The sequence below is a fragment of the Mus caroli genome, unplaced genomic scaffold (assembly GCF_978045245.1).
Source record: "Mus caroli unplaced genomic scaffold, Mus_caroli_1 scaffold_7, whole genome shotgun sequence".
In the NCBI taxonomy this organism is placed as follows: Eukaryota; Metazoa; Chordata; class Mammalia; order Rodentia; family Muridae; genus Mus; species Mus caroli.
Window position 1 is genome coordinate 86,691,323 of NW_028227262.1, and position 18,678 is coordinate 86,710,000.

Below are 18,678 nucleotides of genomic sequence, written 5' to 3' on the forward strand. Positions count from 1 at the left end.
CACATGAGAGACTATGTCAACAGAAATGCCTCTTCCGCTGTCTTATATCAAGCAGTATGTCTGTCCTCTGCATATGCTGTTGTTTAGGTCTAGACCACACTGATCTCCAGATAACATATTCTACAGCCGTTTGTAGAAATGACTATCTTTGCAAAACATTTTCTCACCCTGTTCATATATACTGCTCATATTTTGCTGCCATTTATAATATCCAATTGGTTATTACTATATTCAATCTTTCCGTATCACACTAGACTTTAGACTGAGAGACTGACACTCTGTGGGGTTTTCCTACCTCCCAGTGTTATAAGAGATTGAAGTATATGAAACATTGTCAGTACATTTTGTTTGTTGAGCCCAATTGACTCCAAAAATTGTCTTATTTCACATTACATTCATCATTATACAATGATCACCATCATTACTAATAACTACATGAAAGATTTAGTCAACAAGCGGGATATTTTCTTGTATACTTAAGAATGCTTTCTATTTCTGACCAGTATATGGGAATTTATATGACAATTGTATATGAACTGTTCTTAAAAACAAAACAGAAAAAGTATTAACTGTTTAAATGCATTAAATAATGAGCAGAGCTGTTAAAGAACTGTAAATCTCCATAAAAAATTATAGCTAACATGTATTAAATTATATTTCTCTTATTAAAGCATATGTTTTGAGTCTATATATTAAAAATATTAAAAATCATTTATAACAATTATTTTACTCACTGTGTTACATAAATGTTACAAACTTGAAGCCACAAACTTCGGTGTTTTGACCACTCATGTTTATTTCAGAACCTTGACTCCAATGTTGTAATTATTTTTATTATAGAAAATCAATAAATACAGGAAAATTCATGGAGCATTTCTAAGAATAAACTTCAGATTATAGAACTCAAAAACAACCAGACAATTTAAAATAGAAGACTAAAAAATCTTTTCCCCATAAGACAGGAATACTCAGGGCCAGGTAGCAGGAGTGGATGGGTTCATGAGCAGGAGAAACAGGGATGGGATAGAGGGTTTTTGGAAGGAAATCAGGAAAAGGGATAACATTTGAAATGTAAATAAAGAAATAATAATAATAAAAAAGACAGGAACACTTTAGAACACTAAGATGACCGTCACCTCAGGAGAATATCCACAAAGGCTTCACTGCATTGACAAGTAAACTTAAAGGAAAACTATTAAACCTGGGTTTGGACTTATATAAACATTTATATAAAAAGCATTAATTATAAATCTTCAATGGACAAATTGGGTTGTAATAAAAATAAAATTGAAAATGTGTAAGATATTAATTCTCATTAAGTTACCATATATATGAGTTAATGTAACAGATAATTATAAGTTCTGTCTAATATTATTCCTAGGAATTTAAAACTAATCTTAACTGAGACATACCTAGGTTAGTCACAGAGGAAAAAAATTACCACAAATGATATTTTTAAAAGGTTTTAATAAAAATATAATGCAATTGACAAAGCTCTCTTAATAATATATTTTAAAACTCATTTATGTTTGAAGTAAATGTTTTATATTTCAGAATCAACTATGTGCCTCAGGAAATCTGTAATTAGTGCTAAAGTTATTAGCTGCTTTTTTTTTTTTTAAAGAACACCATATATCTCTACTCATCTCAAGAAAAAAAAAAAGAAATAGAGAAAAATGATCAAGAATTGACAAGTTTCTCTACAAATAAAAGAAACTAAAGTTTTTGGTTTTGGTTTTGGTTTTGGTTTTGGTTTTGGTTTTGGTTTTGGTTTTGGTTTTGGTTTTGGTTTTGGTTTTGGTTTTGGTTTTGGTTTTGGTTTTCATTTGAGAAAGCTAGCTCTGACTGACAGCTCAGGCAGCTCCCAGTGTAGGTTCTGGGTAGGAAAGAAGAGAGGAGGAAAGTAGAGAATACCTTATCACCAATGCAAAGTCTGAAACAACCATTGAAAACTGCACATGTGCACATGGGGTCAGGAGGTCAAAGGCCATGCTGAAGATTCTCTCCTTTTCTCCATTTCTGTTCAAGGAATTAAAAACCAGAAAAGCCAATCTGAACTAAATATGCACGATACCGAGTAGATTTAAATGAACAGAGATACAAATTAACTCATGGCCAAACGATTGCCTGGGTTTCTCAAAAGTCTTTGAACACTAGAAGAATTTTGCACTTTAGTAAGTATTGTCTAATTGTACAGTTTTAATTTGGTATTATTTTACTCTATATAAAATGATAATATTGGTCTTGAGGCTAATATTTTTTTACACTTCTTATTATGGCAATAATATTAATATCATTGAATTCAACCATGATAATAATATTTAAATGTAATCTTTACATTTATACAACCATAAAATATCAAAGTGATTTTTAACAGGAACAGCCTTCAGTTTGCAAATGAATTAGCATAGTTATTAACATGCTTAATATTTTCTACTACCATAAATCTGAGTAATTCTTATGGGTCTCTATGAGTTTGGAATATCCACATCCCACAGTCAAAATTTTAATTAAGAATAGATATGTTAATATGGTATACTTTGATTATGGCTTTCCCTTCTTTTTCTCCTTACAGAGTTTCTTCCCACCCACCTAAATCCTTGCCTTTTTTTTCCTCCCTCTCACTGGGATACAAAGCTCCCAGAGACTAAACCACCACCAAAGAGTACACATGGAGGAAGCCATGCCTCCAGCTTCATGGATAGCAGAGGATGACCTTATCTGACATCAGTGGAAGGGAACCCCCTTGATCCTATGGAGGCTCAATGTCCCAGTGTAGGGGAATAGCAGGGCAGGGAGGAAGGAGTAGGTGGGTGAGTGGGGGGAGCACCCTCATAGAAGTAGGTGGGATGGGATAGGGAGTTTCTAGAGGAGAAACTAGGAAAGGGGATAACATTTGAAACGTAAATAAATAAAATAACCAATAAAATAATAAAATAATAATGAAATATATTTAGATAAAAACAAATAAAGAAACCAGAATAGGACAAAACAAACAATTAAAGAGAAAAAAGAGCTGAAGAAAAGGCACAAGAAACACATATAGAAATCACATAAGAAAATGCAAATGAGCCGGGCGTGGTGGCGCACGCCTTTAATCCCAGCACTCGGGAGGCAGAGGCAGGCGGATTTCTGAGTTCGAGGCCAGCCTGGTCTACAAAGTGAGTTCCAGGACAGCCAGGGCTACACAGAGAAACCCTGTCTCGAAAAACCAAAAAAAAAACCAAAAAAAAAAAAAAAAAAAAAAAAGAAAATGCAAATGATAATATATGTACAAAGGATCTGTAACAAACAAAGTCAACCAACCAACCAACCAAACAAACAAACAAAAACCAACTAGCTACAAACCAGCCTCCAAAGAACCTCCAAAAATCACCATGGAGTTTGGTTTGTACTGCCCATCTTCTCCCGCACATGGAACATGGCCTTAACTTTGGTTTGTATACCCAGGGAATGTCCTTGGAGAAGCTTAGTTGTTTACTTTCTATTTCTCATGACTCAGGAAACCATGCTGAAGAAGAGATGGAAAGGTTCTAAAGGATGAAGAACACTAAGAAAACAAGGTCTACTAAATGCAGCACGAGCAATGTATGGTATATATGAACTCATAGAGACTGTGCCTGCATACACAGGGCCTGCACACATCTGGGCCAGATGAGGGCCCCAGTGCTGAAAGGAGAAATGCACACATGTCTGTACCCCTAACACAGTTAAATTTTAAACTGCAAAAGGGTTCAAACTACAGCATGCAATTCTTTCTGTAATGCAACTGAGTATGGACTCCAGTTGCATAGTGTTTTTTTTGATGCCAGTTGCTTCCTACTGATATTTGTAGCTATGATTTCTTCTCACTCACCTGAGCAAAAAAATAGCAAACTAAAGTGATACATAACCATCTTAAGTATCACTTTAAAATTTATAAAAAGGCAATAAAATAATTTAATTTAGTCCTTGCAAGAAAAGGCTTTCAGAATAATACAATCACCATCTAGGTATATGACATAATAGCCCTTACATTTGTAGTTCAGTGGAAAAGAGTATGAACATTTAAAACAAGTACAAACTTCATATATCCAAGATATATATATATATATATATATATATATATATATATATATATATATCTTGGAAGTCATCACTCATATCATTTCAAGAGAACAAAATGAACTCAGGTCAGAGTCAGAGGGCTAAGGTTATATTACTCCATTTGCCATAAAAGACAGAGATAGAGAAGTCAGTGCAGAAAGTTCCATTTACCTACAGCAGAAACAGGGCTGAGATAGTAAGAACCCTTTGTAGAAACTGCAGGTGATGAACCATCACTAGAGATACTACATGTGAAAGCATGGGAGACCCAATCTAAAGAGTCTCCATGGCCGGGCGTGGTGGCGCACGCCTTTGATCCCAGCACTCGGGAGGCAGAGACAGGTGGATTTCTGAGTTCGAGGCCAGCCTGGTCTACAAAGTGAGTTCCAGTACAGCCAGGGCTACACAGAGAAACCCTGTCTCGAACCCCCCCCCCCAAAAAAAAGAGTCTCCATACTTCTGTGCTTCAAGCAAAGACTCCTAACAAGCTCTGAGTAAAGACAGGCCCCAGGAAGAAACAGAGAAAATCAACAAATTTAAGCAATTTAAATATAACACTTGAATTTAAATATAACACTTGAGTGTCCAGGGAAGAAAAGAATCAAGTGAATTCTCTGGAGTGAGCATGTTGTTCTAACCTGAGTATAAAAAGGCCACAGCTTCAGTTCCCTAAAAATCTGAACACAGGAAACCATGTCATTTCTTGTGTTCTTTTCTTCCTGTAACTTACTTTCATGGTCCATTGTTCCTCAGTATAAAGAACACAGCAGCAAGAATTACGTGCAGCAGACCTTAGTTGAGAATGAATTAGTGTCTTGAAAAACTGAATGAGAGTTAAGTAAATGAAAGCAAGGATATCAAAAAGAATTTTAGATTAAAATTCAGATTAATTTAATTTAGATTAAAATTTTAGATTAAAGTGCAACTAGAAGAAATGCTAATCTGAGACATGTACAGCTATGGCATACTGTAAATAATAATGTAACCTGCAAGTAATAAGCATAAAAACTCACAGCAAAGGCAAACTTATGATTAGTAGCACAGCATGCAGAGGCTTAAACAAAGAACTTAAAGAGTCTTGGGAGTTTTAGTGGCAGGTCTCTTCTCTAACAGGTGCAAAAACATGGCCTTAGGTTAGATTCCTAGCATCAAAAAAAGAATTTACAAGGAATGGTAAAAGACAAAGTGAGACAGAAAAGACAAGCTCGGAGCAAAGCAGGCTATAATGCAGTACTCACAGATGTTTTTCCTTTTGAAATCTTATCTAGGAAATTGAAATAACTATGCCGAGTCTTTACCAAAGCAACTGGACAAAATCTAAGGACACGTGGGCGAAATAATCAGATAGGAAACACTATGAAAAAAAAAGATAAGGATATAAGAATCTTAGATCCTATTCTCAGCAGCACAAACAGCAATGTGCTTGGAATACAAGACCCTGTAGAGAGATATGAAAAGTGTTTTGGATGGACCCATGATCTGAGTATAAAAAAAATAGAAATAAACCCTTAAAGTATAAAATAAAGTACTCAGTAATTGTAGGATGGTTACTACTAAAGGGGTCCCCCTCACTCACTGTGCATGAGTTTAAGGGAACAAAGAGATTACGAAGAGCAGCACAGAAGTATCTCAAAGCTTGAAAGTAGTAAAGTAATAACATGAATACATCATGAAGGTATTTCTGTTTCCTTGCTTACTACAGCAACACTCACTCTGGCCAAGGCAGGAAAGAAAGAAACAAACAACACAAACCAAATTGACCACCAGTGTACAAATAAATATGTACATGTAATATGCACAAGAAATTATTAATCACCCATCAAAAAAGCAAAATCATGTCATCACTGACAATATAGATCAACTTGGAATCCACTATGTTAAGTAAAATAAGCCAGTATCTTACTTCACTTTTTATGTCATAGTTTCATTTATATGTCAACTCTAAAACATTTATGTCATAGAAGTAGAAAGTGGAGTGAATATTAACTGAATGTTGAAGGTGAAGTGATAGAGAGAGATAAAGGTTTGGGCAAGACATATGTATACAGTTACCATGAGAGATTTTTAAAAATATACCCAGAATAAGAAAGCATGTAAAAACAATTGAGAGAAAATGAATATTGATTATATTGTTTATAAACTAAAAACTATAAATAGGCATAAGGTGTTATGATGGCTATTGTTGGTGGTCAACTTAACTATATCTGTAAGGAAATAAACTCCAGCAATAAGGGGTACCCTTGTGAGACCTTGAGACAGAAGACACATTGTTAATCTGGGCCACTGCTACAAGGCTTATAAGGACACAGAAGAAGGAAGCTTTTGCTCTTTGTCTACTTGCTCTCATCTTGTTAGCACATACCTTCCTTTCCTGGCACTGGGTCCAGGATCTTTTGAGATTCTAGCATCTACTGAAAAACAGCTGAGACACACAACCTGGAATGAACAACTACAAGATTCCTGAATTTTCTGTTCACAGCCAGCCATTGTTGCATATCTTGACTGCAACCTGTAAGTCATTCCAAAAAATAATTCACATACCACTCTCTCCTCAAATAACTCCCTTTCCTATTGCTTCTTTTTGTTTGTTTGGTTTTTGGTTTTGTTTTTTGCATTTTCAGCTTCTGTGATCTCTTATCTTTGACATTAAAAAACAGTCAAAATAATTAATGAACTCAAGAATAAATAACTACAAGCAGCCAACTTAATTCTTCACTATTTTCCTAAACTATCTTACTTTAGATGCTAGAGCATAGTGAAAATTTTATATTCTACACAGTTTAGAACACACCCCCCCCTACATTTATGCTATTACATATTTTTCTTTTCATATCATTAGTGAGAGGATATCATGGTTAGAGCTTCTCAGATATGAAACATAGGTCTGTGTAGGATTTTTATGCTGTAATGAAGTTCTTTAGACTAGAATGTGCATACACTATAATTTGTTTACCACAGTGCTGAATCTAGTGCAAGTCTAGGACCAAGGTATCATCAGATGTAGTATGTGTTGATGGCCCAATACTAGAAAATGTTCTTTCTGCTTGTCCTTCTGTGGACAAGACATACCAATCCCTTGAGGTTCTTTGTGTTTTATTTTGTTTTGGATGGTTTGGTTTGGTTTGGTTTGGTTTGGTTTGGTTTGGTTTGGTTTTTCTCTGTGTAGTCCTGACTGTCCTGGAACTCACTTTACAGACCAGGCTGGCCTCAAACTCACAGAGATCTGCCTGCCTCTGCCTCCCAAGTGCTGGGATTAAAGGAGTGTGCCACCACTGCCCAGCCCCTTGAGGTTCTTTTATTCTACAAGTGTAGTTAAGGTTAAGAATCATTGTCTACTTTTTTTAAAATTTATTTATGTCTTAAGGCTATTTTGGTATTAAATAATTTTAGTGGTTCTTAAATGATAGTTATACATTGTTCATTGTGAGGATTTCATAAACAAGTAGGGCATCTCATCTCCATCAACCCTAACTCTTCACCATTCAATTCCTCCCTTCTACTTGCAAATTAATAATCATTTATTTAGTTAATTACTAGTGTCACATGTATACATTAAATATATATGTATATACCAATACACACATATAGCTACATATTGATATATATACATATCTTCAGCCTATGGAATCCATTTAGCCTTGGTTTTATGAGCATGAGGCCAGAGACTATCATTTCCCAAATAACTATGCAGGAGTTCATTTGTCCCGAGAGGGAAATGAGTCTCCGTTTCTCAGCAGCTATTGACCTCTTCTACATTTTCATATAGAGGTGGATCCATGTGGAATTTCTACTGTCTACATTGGCATAGTAACTAGTGCTTTTCTTATGCTAGTTTAATTTTCAGAATTGGATTGCAAGGCCTTATCAAAGAAGAAACCAAATATTTTAAACATCATGCTTTTAGGAGATCAGTTGGAACATACCTTGAAGCCTTGTCCCTAAGGACTAGTTCTCATGGTAAGAGAAGGAGCAAGCTGCAAGAGCAGACTAGCTACCAGCAGTCTTATCCAGCTGCAAAGCCAATGAAGTACAATACTGGCTGGACAAGAATAATAAACCTACTACTGCCAGATTCCTAAATCAATATAATTTATAACTGTTTTCCAAATACCTATCTTCATACACACAGATAAGTGTATCTCTCCTCCCTCATTAGATGGATGGAGGCTATAACAGAGACTAACACCTGAGTGAACAATTGGAAACTAGAATAGTGAATTTCAACTGATACATCTACAATGTAACTCCTAAGCCTAGAGATCAATGAAATTTGTGGAAAATGTGTCAAAAATTATAAAAGCCCCAGAATACCTGCTGGGTATGCCCTCTTGACAGGAAAATGCACTACCCCTAGCGATCAATTCACATTAATATTTTAATAAAATTTAAGAAATAAGATAATCAAAGAGCAAATGTCAAGGAAACAATAAAAAATTTAGTGCAGATTATCCTAGGAAATTTATTAAGCAATAGTATTTTACTAATCATGCTTTTTGTTTCTTGTTTTCTTTTCTTGATGTTACTTGAGCATATATTACATTTCAGCCATTCTTATAGTTAATAAAATGAGAAGGCAAAAGGTTTTCATCAAAAATTTAACATGTGTATTGGCTGCTTTTGTGTCAACTTGACACAAGCTGGGGTTATCACAGAGAAAGAAGCCTCCCTTGAGGAAATGCCTCCATGAGAATCAGCTGTAAGGCATTTTCTCAATTAGTGATCAAGCAGGGAGGGACCCTTGTGGGTGGTGCCATCTCTGGGCTGGTAGTCTTGGGTTCTACAAGAAAGCAAGCTGAGCAAGCCAGAGGAAGCAAGCCAGTAAGAAACATCCCTCCATGGCCTCTGCATCAGCTCCTGCTTCCTGACCTGCTTGAATTCCAGTCCTGACTTTCTTTGGTGATGAACAGCAGTGTGAAAATGTAAGCTGAATAAAATCTTTCCTCCCCAACTTGCTTCTCTGTCATGATGTTTTGTCCAGGAATAGAAACCCTGACTAAGACAACAAGAGACAAGAAAAGGAGATTAATCTTTATCAGTTGACTTCTTGATTGCTATCGGGTAGGTATTAATATTTCATTATTAGGTTTGTGAAAATATTTTAATGTATTATTACATAAAAATTAAAAGAGCACTCCCATTGATTTTTGAGAATACCCAAACACTGGAATTTAATTTACTTCCTTGCATATAAAAGTCCATCCCCAACACACAATGTAGATGTAGTGAATTAACCAAGCATGCCAAATGATTCATTCTAAGGAGTTAATTTCAGGGTAATTTCTTCTCAAGTCAAAATAAAGTTGCATCTATTGTTTATATTCTGAAGAAATTTGCAGATATAGAGCCTATAAAATACAAAATCAAATTCAGACTCAAAATTCTCATGTGACCCTTGGCAAACTAATTAATCTACATTTGTTCTTCCTTTGTGAAAAGACGGCACTGATGCAGGTATTGACCCAAAAAAGACATTGTGTATACTAGCCATACCCCTGTAGCAGCATGGGCTGCCACCTACTAGGTCTTACAGGTTAAAGAAAGACAGCATGTGAATAATTATATTAATGAAAGATACAAAAATGAATATGCTCGTAGTAACAGGGTTTATAATATTTTTATTCCTCCAGAACTGCATCCTGTGTTTCCTTAGATACCTTGAATAGTTACATCTTCTTAGATTCTTCATTCTATTAATTTTCATGTTATGAAACAGACACATGAAGACTAAAAAACATAAGTAAATTCTTTCTCCAAAGATTCAGTAGTATTTTTCCCTTTTATTGTGCAATCTTATCTATTTCATGTATGATACTGATTAACATATAGGCACAAACCTGTTAAAATAACTTGACAAAAGCCAAATGTCAAAAGCCTTAGGAAAAGACTTTAAAATTTATAAGTGAAAAAAATGTTCTCCGTGACATAAATTTTGTGTTATAAGCACATGTACTTAATAGTAAGTACTATTTTCTTTTCTAGTCATTTTTTTTCCTCCACAAAATCCTCTAAAACTACTTTCAGATTTAATTGCAGTTACTTATAGTCTCAAACTAATAAGTAGAATTTAAAAACAAAAACCAAAAGTCTTTGAGGAACCATGCGTATCATCCTATATTGCTCTATTCAATCTATAGTTCAGAGAACCAAAACCACAGAATTAATCAGGTCACTTTTGTTTTCTGTTCTCTATCGTGCCCTTTTACTTTTAATTATAAAGAGAAAACTATGAAAATAAAATAAAAGCCCACTTTGTCCTACAAGTCAATGATCTGAGAACAGAGTCAAGTCATTGAAACCATTTTCATAAACTATATAAATGCGGAGAAGAAAAGAATCGACAGCAGAATGAAAAGCAGCCAGCCCTCTGAGACCAGGGCAGCAAATTTATTGTGCAGCTCCACAAGCCACTTAATACTTTCATTAAAATGGAAAAACTTAACAGGAGTTTCAATTATGTCCGTTATCTCAAGAGACCAACTTCAAAACTAGGGCAACAGATCCTGACTAATGATAAAGGAAGGATGATTTTTTTTATATTAATTGTACAATGTTAAAACCAGGCAGAAATACATAAGGAGATTTAAAATGATGAGGGTCTGCTCCTCAAGTCCTTAGATTCCAGTTTGGTAACTTCCTGTGTAGAAAAAAATGAGGTAATAATCACAGAAGTGACACAAATTAACAATGAGAAGCAGCTGTCTTAATAGTAAGTCCGGAATAGTCATAGATGTTGACAGTTTGCCAAATGAATGACATACTTTTATGTTAACACACAACTCTCTGACCCCAGTGAAAGTCACTTATTTATAAAATAAAATTCACCTGCAAAAATTACTATATTACATAATCATATAAACTCTTCTTTGAGGCTATAAAAAAAACCCAACCCATCCTTGTGTGTTCTAATGAAACTGTCCTCTGAGGAAAAGACCCTCTCACTCAGTTGGATGAATTTATATGAAGTGACTTTCACTTACTTCAGAAGTATATACTTTGACAAATGATTGGCTCATTGCTCTATTTACTAGAGCAAACAGTATATCTGCCATGACTGTAGCAAGGGGGAAAATGTGGAATTCACAAGTGCATTGAAATCTGAAAGTGCTGAAAACATTGACTACTCTGATACAGTCTTATTACACCATAGCCAGGGACTGGAAACAAACCTTGAATGCCAGACATGCTTACTTCCAAACAGCTGCTTGCAGCTGATCCAGTTCTCTCAACTGATTCTCAATTCTCAATTATGGGTTTGATTTTTCTTTGACTTGTGATTATATACATATATGTCATATACATGTACAATTTATAATATGAGGAAGTTCTAGAAAGGTTTACTTTAAATCACTATCTTCACTTATCTTGATAATATAGAGTATCTTAAACTCTAATTTAGAATCCACTATAATTTTTGATCTTTAGTTTAGTTTTCTTTGCCTGTCTCTGATCACTAAAGCTTCTTAAAGCAAAGTTGTACTCATTTGATACAATGAAGTCTCCTGTACTAGAGTACAGCAATGTGACAAAAGTACACATGCTAGACTATTTATAGGAATCAAATAGATGAATACCATTGCAAACATACTCAATTGCCATGTTTCATAAACTGACATCACAGGAAAAGTCACCGATCTAAAATGTCTATGACTGGAATTTTATTTTTAACACTTACATCATAATCTTAACCCTCCATTAAACCATCTCAGACATAGCTGATTACATGGATGAATTCCTTTTAATATGAAAAATAAAAGTATATTGTAATAAAGAAACAAAAGATTTTGCATAAAACACACGAGTTTCATTATATTTCTAAAAGTAAGGAACTCTGGACCTCTTCAAATGTTCATCCATTACACATCCTTGACCCTCATTACAAAGTTAAAGAAGGAAAGGGAACCTTGCCTGTGAGCATTCTGGAAGGGAGAAAGCTGTCTGGAATATGAAGCATGTAGTATCTTGCCTAGCATGCAATATTCAACAGGTATTTGTCTTAAAATGACTCTCTAACTGAGACACCAGAAGGAAAATAATTATATAAAAATAGATCTGTAGAAATTTGACAACACAAATGTTTTAAATAAAAATAGCACATTGAAAGAGGACTTGGATCTAAGTAGATTGGGAGGAAAAGAGGATGTGGGAAGAGCTGGAGAAGAAGTAATCACGATTAGAATATACTATATAAAAGTTGTTCTCAATAAAAATAATAAATTTATTTTTCATGAATACAATGATGTTTTAATGTTTTTGTAATTGATATATTTTGTAGATTTAAACTGATAAATTTTAACACTAACCTTAAAAAGAATTATTTTGAATTATACATAACAATGAGAAAATAAAATTATACAAAAGAGAAATGAACCCTTATCAGGTTCCACACATGAAATTCATGGCTGCCCGACTGTGAACACTGATAAAAAGGCAGATGCTCAAGATGAGTCTTCCTGAATCCATTGCATAATATGCCGGAAGAGACCAAGGACAAGGCAAAGAACAGCAGTCTTCAAATAAATTCATTATTTTTGCTTCGCCTAGTTTATATTTTACAAAGATTGTTGTGCTAGACAGCTAACTTTGCATCTAAGAGAGCTTGATACTACTCTCCCAGAAGACCTAGATTTAATCTCAGCAACCCCATGGTGGGTCACAACCATCTGTTAAATCTGGTACCAACGGATCTGTTGACTTCTGACCTTCAAAGGCACTGTGAGAACATGGTATACACACATACATTCAGACAACCTCTCGTGTACATGAAGTAAAATTTAATAAAAGCTCAAAAGTGCATATGCATTTATATATACACATGCACACACACAGAAATACTCATTAGTGTGTATGTGTGTGTGTGATGATTTATAATGTTGTAGGTGGACATTTTGACAAACAAAAATATGTATTTAAGGGGAAAAACCAGTAGTATGTAAGTCCCAGAAGCTGTCATGGGTTTCATTATTTTAGCCTTTGCTTTTCAGAACATGTTATACACTTTTTAGGATGGAGATGTGAAGTTAAAATGATATGTGTGGGCCATGAAGAGGTTTCATTTTATTTTTTGCGTGTCATCCTTGCGCAGGGGCCATGCTAATCTTCTCTGTATCGTTCCAATTTTAGTATATGTGCTGCCGAAGCGAGCACTCATTTTATTTTTTATTAATCCTTTTATTTGTTTACATTTCAAATGATATTCCACTTCCTGATTTTCCTTTCACCAACCACACATCTCATCCCCCCTCTCCTCCCTCCCCTTTTCCTGTATAAGGGTGCTCCTCCACCCACTCACTCCTGCCTCATCCCTCTAGCATCCCCCTATGCTGGAGCATCAATGTCCACAGGACCAAGGTTCTCCCCTCCCATTGATGCCAGGTAAGGCCATCCTCTGCTACAAATGTAGTTGGAATCACCAACTCTTTAGTTGGTGGTTTAGTCACTGGAAGCTCTGGGTGGCAAGATTAGTTAAATGCTGTTCTTCCTATGGGGTTGCAGTCTCCTTCAACTCCTTCAGTCCTTCTCCCAGCTCTTCCATTGGGGTCCCCAGGCTCAGTCGGATGGTTGGCTATGAGTATCTGCATCTTTTTTAGTTAGGTGCTGGTAGAACCTCTCCAGGGACAGCCATACCAGGCTCCTGTCAGCAAGCCCTTATGAAATAGCTGTCTTTTGTGAAACTAGGCCGGGGCCTAGCAAACACAGAAGTGGATGCTCACAGTCAGCTATTGGATGGATCACAGGGCCCCCAATGGAGGAGCTAGAGAAAGTATCCAAGGAGCTAAAGAGATCTGCAACCCTGTAGGTGCAACCATATTATGAACTAACCAGTACCTCAGAGCTCTTGACTCTAGCTGCATATGTATCAAAAGATGGCCTAGTCGGCCATCACTGGAAAGAGAGGCCCATTGGACATGCAAACTTTATATGCCCCAGTACAGGGGAACGCCAGGGCCAAAAAAATGGGAATGGGTGGGTAGGGACGTCGGGGGGAGGGTATGGGGGACTTTTGGGATAGCATTGGAAATGTAATTTAGGAAAATACGTAATAAAAAATAAATAAAAAAAAAGAAAGAAAAGGTTTTAAATCCGTCAACCTGGACATTATTGATGAAATTTTTATTTGTAAGAAGTAATGTGGAATTTCACAGTATAATTGAATTTGGTTTGCTCTCTGGATAATTGCCTTCCCTATCTAAGGAAGAATACTGATTTCTTCTTTGCTGTGGATGCATTCATAGGCCAACTTCATTAATTCATTTATCATGATATTTTCAATATCATCAATTCATTTATATATAAAAACATACTTCAAATAGCACTTGAACTTTGTCTCTTTAAGAATTATAGAGGTGCTAAGACAGCTCAGTTGGGAGTGCTTTAGAAGAGTTATGAAGTTATTTCCTTAATTTGTGGGATGATACCCTAAGGGATAATATTTTGAAATGTATAATATTCCTCACAACTTAAACTGAATACTTTCCATTATAAAACTATTATTACCTTCTTATGCTGCCCACTAACTCACTTTATGTTTCAAAGTCACTCTATATTTTTGCTGTTATCAGTAATTAATTCATATATTTTCAATTTAGTTTTTTCATAAGGGTTAAATAATATCATGATACATGTAGACACCGCCACCATAGGCAGTTCCAGATGCTATTGCTAGAAAAAAAAAAAAAAAACAATGTGAAGATACAATCTAGAAATATCACATCCATAGTAAGGTTACTCAGTGGCTTGAAGAAGCTGGCATTGAAAGCCAGGACAGTTATCTTCAAACTGCTAGAGTTATTCTCAAGGATATGCACAGAAATAGAACAGGGTATGGATTCAGGATACTGCCAATAATGTCTCTAGTATAGAATAGCTAATGTCCCATGAATAGCAATCTCATATAATTTAAATTTTTAAACAATGACAATTATTCAACACAAAACAGTAAATACATCTACATAAAAGTCTTTTACTTCATAACCCAACTTAAAAAAAAACAACTATGTGGATGGATTGTAGAACATTTGTATTGTGAAAGAAGGTGTAGAATTCTAAGGGCAAAGAGGCTAGATGAAGATGAAGAAGAGAGATAGAGAAGTTGGAGTACTGTGGATTCACACAAATTAAAGGTCTATGAAAAGCTAGATTTAATTGCCCTAGAAGGTGTTATGCATGCTACAGGAGAAATGTACCCATCAATTTTATCCAGCTGTGAACACTGCAGGCTACAATAACAACCATCCTAGCAGAATACACCCACTTATACAATAGTGGCATAAAAATTATAAGAAGTATTAAATGCTTTCTGATTGGATTTAAAGCCACCTCTGTAATATGATTCCTATTCCTGGAACTGGTGTCAGGGCAAAAACTTGTGCCCAGGCAGTCACAGGCTCCAGGGGAGAACTTATTGTTATCACTCTCCTAAATGGGCATAGTATTAAACTGATACCTAATGATTTGTTGTTATTATAATCATGCATCAGTGCATATCTTAACCTTCCACAGGGAAATTATGCATGCTGCCACCACCAATATAGGTTGAAATGCCATATTGCCCTGCAGCATCTATAAAATACTGTTTCCTTTTAGTCATCCATATTCTCTGGCTCATCCATTATTTCTGCTCTCTTTATCTCTGAGGCTTGGGAGGAAAGGTTGTGACATCATTGTCTGATTTTGGGCTAAGCTGTGCACAATGTCTTATTTTGTACACCTTGACCCCAATCCTACTCAGACAGTTATGACTGGGGAAATTCTATGCCCTGGGGTAGGATGTATTGCTATTTTGGAGAATAATCAAGCTGTTAAATTTATATTTAAATATTTATGATTATACCTATAGATATGGACTGTTCTCAAAATTGATGAAATTAGAAACTTTGAAGTGGAAAACAGTCAAATGGAGAGAGAGAGAGACATGCATATTCAAAATACTCAATGCTTAGCCTTAAATAAGGCATCTATATGAATACCCTTACCATCAAGACTCAGGAAATATCATGAAAGAGAGGCTGGGAAACATGTAAAAGCTGGAAGATAAGGAGGAGTTACATGAAATACTGTCATTTTTATACAATAAGACTATTATAATAATGAATTCACAGAACCTATGGTTACTTAAATGAGAACTGCTTATTTATTATTTATTATTATAAGATGGATGACTATAAGGAAACAATATTTTCTAGTTCTAAATAAAACTAGTCAAAATTCGTGCATGGTTGGCAGATTATGTCCAGGACTCACCCCTTACGTATTATTGGCAATAGATGTCTTCTAAAGGAGAATGAATAATTCTTTTTTATTGGTTATTTTATTTATATACACTTCAAATGTTATCCCCCTTCCCAGTTTCCCCTCTACAAGCTCCCCATGCCCCCCTTCCTCCGCCTGCATCTATGAGGGTGCTCTCCCTCCCACTCCTGTCTCAGCAGCCTAGTATTCCCCTATCCTGGGTTATCAAGCCTCCATAGGGCCAAGAGGCTAGGCTTTCCATCCTAAACACATGTACATTGTAGCATCCCTAACTGGACTTAGTAAGCTATCCAAAATATCACCAAAAGAGACATCAAATAGGTAGGAGACATGTTGTAGGAGGGATCAAAGAGGAGTTGGAGGGAGGAATTGGGAAGTTGGTAAGCTCATGTTTTATTGTATTCATCCATGAATTTCTTAATATTAAAGAAAATTTTTATTAAAGAATGTAAAGCCCAAAATCTTTTGCTATGGGTAATGCCCACTTGGTAATTTTGGTAGCTGACCATTTTCCACACTGACTTAGTTTTTTTCCCAGAATGTATTTTCTAACATCTATAGTTCCCAACAATATATTGAAGACAGATGATAGAGAGTTCTACCCAAGTTTCAATGTTGGAATTCTGAGCTCAGCTCCAGAAACAGAAATGACACTGAAAAAAAAAAATCTACAAAAGGTCTAGTTTTCAAGCTAGTCACAAGTTTTAGACGTCCAGTGAACAAGCTATAGGTCAACCTCATAAGCCACCAACATGCATCCTTATTATTTTTCTCATGCCAGGTTTCCAATATGTGTCTTGCTAGATTGTGGCACTGGGCAGGGTTCAGTCAAGCAGTTGTTCCTATAAGATGCTAAGGCAAAACTGGGCCACAGTGAATAACAAGTGGGTAGGGTTTTTCTTTATGTTTTTCTCAACTGTGCTTTGGTATTGGGTTAGAAAACACTGTAGTAAATATTTTTGCTCTGAAAATAAACATTACCAGCTAAGCTCCTGTTCAACTTCAGACAACGTATTAAAAGTTCTTGCCTAAGTTTTTTCAAGAAAGCTACACTCTTTTCCTCTACATTAGCACTAATGGTCACTTGACTTTCCTGAGAATGAATACTTCAGTTTAAGTTTCAACTATTTCTATGACAATGTTCTAAAACTGATGCTAAAATGTGTGGGTTTATTTTTTAAGATTTATTATGTATACAACTTTCTGCCTGCATGTATGCCTGTAGGCCAGAAGAGGGCACTAGATCTTATTATAGATACTTAAAAAGCCACCTTGTGCTTGCTGGGTATTAAACTCAAGACCTTTCAAAGAGCAGCCAGTGCTCTTAACCTCTGAGCCATCTCTCCAACCCTACAATGTGTTTTATATACATTTTTATTTACATCTCAAATAAGGATGTGCACTTATGTCACTGATGGAGAATCTAATATAGACTATAATCTAATACATACTATATTAAATCAATGTAAAAGTACAAAATTAGTTAACCATTTTACTGACATTTTCTTAGGGTTCAAATGCGGGTACCTGTTGCGGGAAATATTAAAAAGGAACTGCAAGTTCCCGAGCTACGCTGGGCACCGGCAGAGCATATCTTAGCAGACTCTCTGTTCTGGAGGTCTTGAAACATCTCCATTGGACTTGCCAATTTCCCTTGGTGGGCCTCTGACACACCAGTCCCATACAATGACCACCCACCTTGCGGTTAGCTGTCACAATTTCCAGTAACCCAGTCAAATCAAAACTCTTGATGCTTATAATTAATCAGATTTATATATCAATAAATTCTCAATTCACAAGATGCCCACACAGTAATTTCAGGGCCAATTGGTAATGATACAAGCTGCCCACCTAGATTAGACACTTTAACCCAATTATTAGATCCTTTATGATATTTATAGGTACCTGTGGCTATTTAAAGCCATGCAGAATCTGGATCACCTTCCTCTTGGTCCATCTTTCTTCCTCCTCCTTACCTGTCTCATCCTTCTCAGTCTCTGCAACTCTTCCCTCCACCTCCCTTCTCCCTCTCCAATCACAGGTTTCTTATATTAATGTTTAAAGTGATTGGACAGGGAAAATCCTGCTACAGAGACCAGTCACATTTAACATTATACTTCTATAATTTTATTGACTGGTTTTTTTCTTAAGATTAATCAAAATGATTCAAGTATAATACAGTCTAAAATATTCCATCAAGTCAATCAGAATGGATTATAATTGGAATGGGTGAAAGTAAATCAGCATTTATCTGTTGCTAAAACACTGCATGCGTGTCAATTTCAAGAATTTCAGATACAGTGCCCTTTAACTGTAAGTATTTTTCGAAATATTTCATCTTGA

The 18,678-nt window shown here is 35.6% G+C and overlaps 1 protein-coding gene and 1 non-coding gene across 3 annotated transcripts in view; both read right to left on the reverse strand.

Annotated features, from left to right (window-relative positions):
* Ccser1 (coiled-coil serine rich protein 1) overlaps window positions 1-18,678 on the reverse strand; it is a 1,169,843-nt gene that overhangs the window by 175,862 nt on the left and 975,303 nt on the right. The window lies entirely within an intron of this gene.
* LOC115031467 (U6 spliceosomal RNA) lies at window positions 13,125-13,230 on the reverse strand. Its single transcript, XR_003837087.1, has one exon. It is a non-coding gene; the product is annotated as a U6 spliceosomal RNA (small nuclear RNA).